The sequence below is a fragment of the Mytilus californianus genome, unplaced genomic scaffold (genome assembly GCF_021869535.1).
Source record: "Mytilus californianus isolate M0D057914Y unplaced genomic scaffold, xbMytCali1.0.p SCAF_1, whole genome shotgun sequence".
NCBI classification, from domain to species: domain Eukaryota; kingdom Metazoa; phylum Mollusca; class Bivalvia; order Mytilida; family Mytilidae; genus Mytilus; species Mytilus californianus.
In genome coordinates, this window is record NW_026262581.1 from 119,075,614 (window position 1) to 119,082,696 (window position 7,083).

The following is a 7,083-nucleotide window of genomic DNA, read 5'->3' on the forward strand; positions in this document are numbered from 1 at the left end:
TCATTATCCTGTTTTATAACCATCATGTATGATATACTGAAAACACTAGGGGCAGATTTGGATCCCAAAAGTCCTATATTGTTGATGATTGTCATGTACATGTTATTTATTGTCGGATTAAACTTTGTTCGCATTTCACACCCAGGTGAGTTATACATCGTGTGATATAGCTTTCGTGTAGAATTTACTTCTAATCTATTGAATGATAATACTGATGCAATATTTATTTGGCATTTCAAAAGTCTTAAAAAACTGCAACACCCATGTATCGAAATACTTCGGATGGGAGTGGAATGTATTCGCCTAAAGTCCTTATCAATTTCCAGTTAGTCAAAACAATAAGTTAATACTCATGAAAGGAATATTCCCATCCCTACAAGCCAAAGCGGCTTTTGTCTTTTTGACTGTTCTTTTGGGCCCTTTAAGATTTCTTTTTTTTTCTTTTTGACGTTTAAAATAAGATTTTACTATTGCACAATTTTAGAAATTATTTTGCTCTGGTAAGGGATAACTGCAAAAGATCGATGTAGGATAGGATAAAACAACAATGTATGTTGTTTTCTGTGTGTATTTATTTTGGGCGTTTCTGATTGGAGATAAGGATATGCATTTTATGATGCCTCAAAAATCAATACTAGTACTTGCATACCCTACAGTGAGTAGTAACTCTGTATTTCTACCTGCCAACTGTAGGTTTGAGCATTTATTTTTTTTGGGGGGGGGGGGGGGGATTTTGTTGTTGTTGTCTCCCGCGCAAGACCGTACGGGGGGCATAGTAATATCGGCCTGCCATTCGTTCCACTGGAAATGACAATTCTTTAAAAGATTGCATTTAATGAGGGTGTAGATGGTTTACAGAATGGAGAATAATGGGCAAAAAATATAAAGTAAGGTGAAAAATGAACCAACAAAAGAAAGAATAGAGAATAGTGAGGTGATAAAGAATAGAGAGTAATGGGCAAAAAGTAAAAAATAGAGAAAAATGGTCTAAAAAATAAAGAAAACGGAAATGTAGGACCCACATCTAAACCCTCTTGCATGCGCTCTAAGTTGTATGAAATTTATATCAAAGTTTTTTGGCAATGTCTCGGACAAGTTCGAAAATAAGTGTCAAACAACTACATTTAAAGGAGTCATGCTTCTTGGAAATATAAATTATTTGTAAAATTGCATTTCTTTTAGGATATTTATGAAAAAGTTTAAAAGAACAATAGTTTATTATGAATTTATTGCCCTTGGACATATAAGTATATGTATTGGCAGGGGACGTTGGAACGCTGTTCTTTTATCTAATAAAAATATAGCAAATAACGTGTACCTCTATCACATTTTTTCTTCTTTCCATGCAAATTCTAAATCTGTGTTGATCTGTATTATGGATTCACTGCATGTCCTCCAAATTTGCTAGAAGTTTCAACGATGTAGATACCATCATACACTTTGGCCAAATCATTCTGGCCCTAGATATTGACCAACTTATTTGAGTTGATAGCTTTTATTTGCATGAAAGGTCCCAACACTATCAAGGCCGAACTTTCATGCGTATTTTAACAAACAAATCAATGTAAGATAAAAAAAAAAACTTGGACTCAATATTCCCACTCCCTCCCCCCCCCCCCCCCCCCCCTCCAAAAAAAAAAACCAAGAAAAAATACATGAAATAAGGTTTATTTATCCTTCGTTGAACTTTTGATATTTTCTGATAAGGATATGGAAAGATCACAAGTATTCGGTTTGTTCGATATAAATTGACACAGAGAATATTAACCTATAATTCGGATTAAATTGTAAATGTCCGCTGCATATATTTACAAAAGTGTTCAACTTAGCGAAAATTAGCTTTACAATAGGAAAGGTGATTAAAAATAAGAGGTAATGTTTATTAAAGTATATGAAATGGTTGGGAATGCTGGATGAAGAGAGTTTGTTCCTAAATGATCAAGATGGGTTATACTGTTATACTCGGATATTTTCTTGCTATTGTGGCTGTCTTGTTGTTAGAAATTGTTGGATGTATATTAAGACCATTCATCAGAGTGTTTAATATGTGTAAGTATTTCTGTGTTAAACCTCATTTGATCTATAGTAGAGAGTTCCACATTTTCATATTGTAATATTCTATTGTATAAAGTAAAATCACAAAAATACTGAACTCCGAGGAAAATTCAAAAAGGAAAGTCCTTAATCAAATGGCAAAATCAAAAGCTCAAACACATCAAACGAATGGATAACATAATTTGTATGTTTTACACTCACTATATGATGGTTACGCACAGCTTTGAATCAAATTACAGTAATGGGAAAGACAGAATATGGTGTTTTACTTCATGACACAGAATTACTACTTGCATTTAACAAACCATTAAAATTTCGCTGTTATTGCTTTCTTCTTCTCAAAGTCATAATAGGGTATTCAATAGGGAGCAACAGCTTGTGGGTCTATGCAATTTAAGACGAACCCTGGCATAGGTCTCTCTCGTGTATGAACAAATAATGAAATGGTGATATTAGTCAATGAGAAAAAACCAAACGACAAAATAACCAAATTGTTATCCACTTGTGGACAACACACATTCTTCAGCCACAAACAAGTGTCTATACAAATGACAAGCTCGAAAGTCTTTAATAGGTGTTGTGAATGATTTAAACAGAAATGTCAAAGACCTGCCACCAATACCAAATTATCAAAAATATAACATAAACAAGGATTTTATATCAGCATCGACTGACGTGGTTCCCGAATTGGGACTGGAACATCAATAGATTAAGAATATTTTATTGAATCCAATTAAAGGGCCCGTTTCCGAGCATATGCATATATAGATAGTATTAATTATACAGTAATTTTTAAGATATCTTACATTGCAAATAAATGAATAAATAACAATACTCCATACCAGATGGCGTTTGAAAATAAATTAAATAGAATATTAACCATCTTTAATACATAAACTACATTACTTCTACATGTATATTTAGTTAATATGTTGATGGCCATAACAACACAAACTTTTTTTTTTTACTTGACAAAAGATGTCCGGCAACTAGATAGCAAAACACCTATGCTTACTATAATATGTTTTATACTTGGCAAGAGATGTCCGGCAACTAGCTAGTAAAACACCTATGCTTAATATAATATGTTTTATACTTGGCAAGAGATGTCCGGCAACTTGCTAGTAGAACACCTATGCTTAATATAATATGTTTTATACTTGGCAAGAGATGTCCTGCAACTTGCTAGTAAAACACCTATGCTTAATATGATATGTTTTATACTTGACAAGAGATGTCCGGCAACTAGCTAGTAAAACACCTATGCTTAATATAATATGTTTTATACTTGGCAAGAGATGTCCGGCAACTAGCTAGTAAAACACCTATGCTTAATATAATATGATTTATACTTGACAAGATATGTTCGGCAACTAGCTAGTAGAACACATATGCTTAATATAATATGTTTTATACTTGACAAGATATGTTCTACAACTAGCTAGCAAAACACCTATGCTAAATATGATATGTTTTATACTTGTCACGAGATGTCCGGCAACTAGCTAGTAAAACACCTATGCTTAATATAATATGTTTTATACTTGGCAAGAGATGTCCTGCAACTTGCTAGTAAAACACCTATGCTTAATATGATATGTTTTATACTTGACAAGAGATGTCCGGCAACTAGCTAGTAAAACACCTATGCTTAATATGATATGTTTTATACTTGTCAAGAGATGTCCGGCAACTAGCTAGTAAAACACCTATGCTTAATATAATATGTTTTATACTTGGCAAGAGATGTCTGGCAACTAGCTAGTAAAACACCTATGCGTAATATAATATGTTTTATACTTGGCAAGAGATGTCCGGCAACTAGCTAGCAAAACACCTATGCTTAATATAATACGTTTCATACTTGGCAAGAGATGTCCGGCAACTAGATAGCAAAACACCTATGCTTAATATAATATGTTTTATACTTGGCAAGAGATGTCCGGCAACTAGCTAGTAAATCACCTATGCTTAATATAATATGTTTTATATTTGACAAGATATGTTCGGCAACTAGCTCGTAAAACACCTATGCTTAATATAATATGTTTTATACTTGGCAAGAGATGTCCGGCAACTTGCTAGTAAAACACCTATGCTTAATATGATATGTTTTATACTTGACAAGAGATGTCCGGCAACTAGCTAGTAAAACACCTATGCTTAATATAATATGTTTTATACTTGGCAAGAGATGTCCGGCAACTAGTTAGTAAAACACCTATGCTTAATATGATATGTTTTATACTTGACAAGAGATGTCCGGCAACTTGCTAGTAAAACACCTATGCTTAATATGATATGTTTTATACTTGACAAGAGATGTCCGGCAACTAGCTAGTAAAACACCTATGCTTAATATAATTTGTTTTATACTTGGCAAGAGATGTCCGGCAACTAGCTAGTAAAACACCTATGCTTAATATAATATGTTTTATACTTGACAAGATATGTTCGGCAACTAGCTAGTAGAACACATATGCTTAATATAATATGTTTTATACTTGACAAGATATGTTCTACAACTAGCTAGCAAAACACCTATGCTTATTATAATATGTTTTATACTTGACAAGAGATGTCCGGCAACTAGCTAGTAAAACACCTATGCTTATTATAATATGTTTTATACTTGGCAAGAGATGTCCGGCAACTAGCTAGTAAAACACCTATGCGTAATATAATATATTTTATACTTGGCAAGAGATGTCCGGCAACTAGCTAGCAAAACACCTATGCTTAATATAATATGTTTTATACTTGGCAAGAGATGTCCGGCAACTAGCTAGCAAAACACCTATGCTTAATATAATACGTTTTATACTTGGCAAGAAATGTCCGGCAACTAGCTAGCAAAACACCTATGCTTAATATAATATGTTTTATACTTGACAAGATATGTTCGGCAACTAGCTAGTAAAACACCTATGCTTAATATAATATGTTTTATACTTGACAAGATATGTTCGGCAACTAGCTAGCAAAACACCTATGCTTAATATAATATGTTTTATACTTGGCAAGAGATGTCCGGCAACTAGCTAGCAAAACACCTATGCTTAATATAATATGTTTTATACTTGGCAAGAGATGTCCGGCAACTAGCTAGCAAAACACCTATGCTTAATATAATATGTTTTATACTTGGCAAGAGATGTCTGGCAACTAGCTAGCAAAACACCTATGCTTAATATAATACGTTTTATACTTGGCAAGAGATGTCCGGCAACTAGCTAGCAAAACACCTATGCTTAATATAATATGTTTTATACTTGGCAAGAGATGTCCGGCAACTAGCTAGTAAATCACCTATGCTTAATATAATATGTTTTATACTTGACAAGATATGTTCGGCAACTAGCTAGTAAAACACCTATGCTTAATATAATATGTTTTATACTTGACAAGATATGTTCGGCAACTAGCTAGCAAAACACCTATGCGTAATATAATATATTTTATACTTGGCAAGAGATGTCCGGCAACTAGCTAGTAAAACACCTATGCGTAATATAATATATTTTATACTTGGCAAGAGATGTCCGGCAACTAGCTAGCAAAACACCTACTGTAAATTCAGAAATTATTGCGATGTTTTTATTATTGCGAAAAATGCGACAGGGTTATAATCGCAATAATTTAAACTCGCATTTTGAAACTTGTTGTATGAATTAAACAGGATTTTTCTCAATATCGCAAAAATTAAAATCGCATTTTAGGCTAAAATGACAAAATCGCAATAATATATGCACGCAATAATTTCTGAATTTACAGTATGCTTAATATAATATGTTTTATACTTGGCAAGAGATGTCCGGCAACTAGCTAGCAAAACACCTATGCTTAATATAATACGTTTTATACTTGGCAAGAGATGTCCGGCAACTAGCTAGCAAAACACCTATGCTTAATATAATATGTTTTATACTTGGCAAGAGATGTCCGGCAACTAGCTAGTAAATCACCTATGCTTAATATAATATGTTTTATACTTGACAAGATATGTTCGGCAACTAGCTAGTAAAACACCTATGCTTAATATAATATGTTTTATACTTGACAAGATATGTTCGGCAACTAGCTAGTAAATCACCTATGCTTAATATAATATGTTTTATACTTGACAAGATATGTTCGGCAACTAGCTAGTAAAACACCTATGGTTAATATGATTAGCTTCTAATTTTTTTTTTACAGTGATTCCAATGATAACCAAGAATGATGTTAATAATGCTAATATCGAGGAACTTCGTTAATTGCAAATGATATAATAGTGACACCAAGGATTAGAATTTTGGAGATGGTAGACTCACAATGCTTGACTGATATACAAGCATTCGTAGTGAAACAGATGATAGTTTTGTCCGTAATGACATTTTTATCTTGATTGAAGAACTAAAAACAACATCAAATATAGGATACAGAATAAATTCTCGACTTGTATTGAGCTTCTTCTAAAGAATGAAAATGATTATACAAAACAGGCGACAGACCAGTCAAGCACGAAGAAAGAAAAGACGAAAAATAACTCTATAAAAATATTTGTCATATTTTCTATTAATATAAGAGTAATTAATGGGAGATAATTTAAAAAAAAATGCATATTTTTAGTAGAATATGTCTGTCTATTTTTAGTAGAATATGTCTGTCTATTCATATGTGATAACAGTATAAGTATGATTGAATTAATTGTTAAACATTTTATGACACAGCAGTTACATTGAAGTAAATTAGTTACATATTAATATCGATATTAATGTATTCTTGATATGCTTTGCTTTTTTGAAACGTTGTTTAATTTTAATTACTACGGGTTTCATGGCTAATAAGTTTTCTTTTCCAAAATTAAATTTGCATCATTTTTCTTAGGCTTATGTCTTTGATGGATAGTTGTCTCATATCTTATCTTATTTTATATTTATATTTTTATATTAATTAAATGTGCATGCAGATATGTGCATGTATAGCTGATATCTTGATTTAAAACTGTTGAATGTTTTATCTAAATTATACAAAATGTCTACTGAA

At 32.3% G+C, this 7,083-nt stretch overlaps 1 long non-coding RNA gene across 1 annotated transcript; it reads left to right on the forward strand.

Annotated features, from left to right (window-relative positions):
- LOC127732400 (uncharacterized) lies at window positions 1-7,083 on the forward strand. The gene is made up of 2 exons (XR_007996234.1): window positions 1-145; window positions 6,253-7,083. It is a non-coding gene; the product is annotated as an uncharacterized LOC127732400 (long non-coding RNA).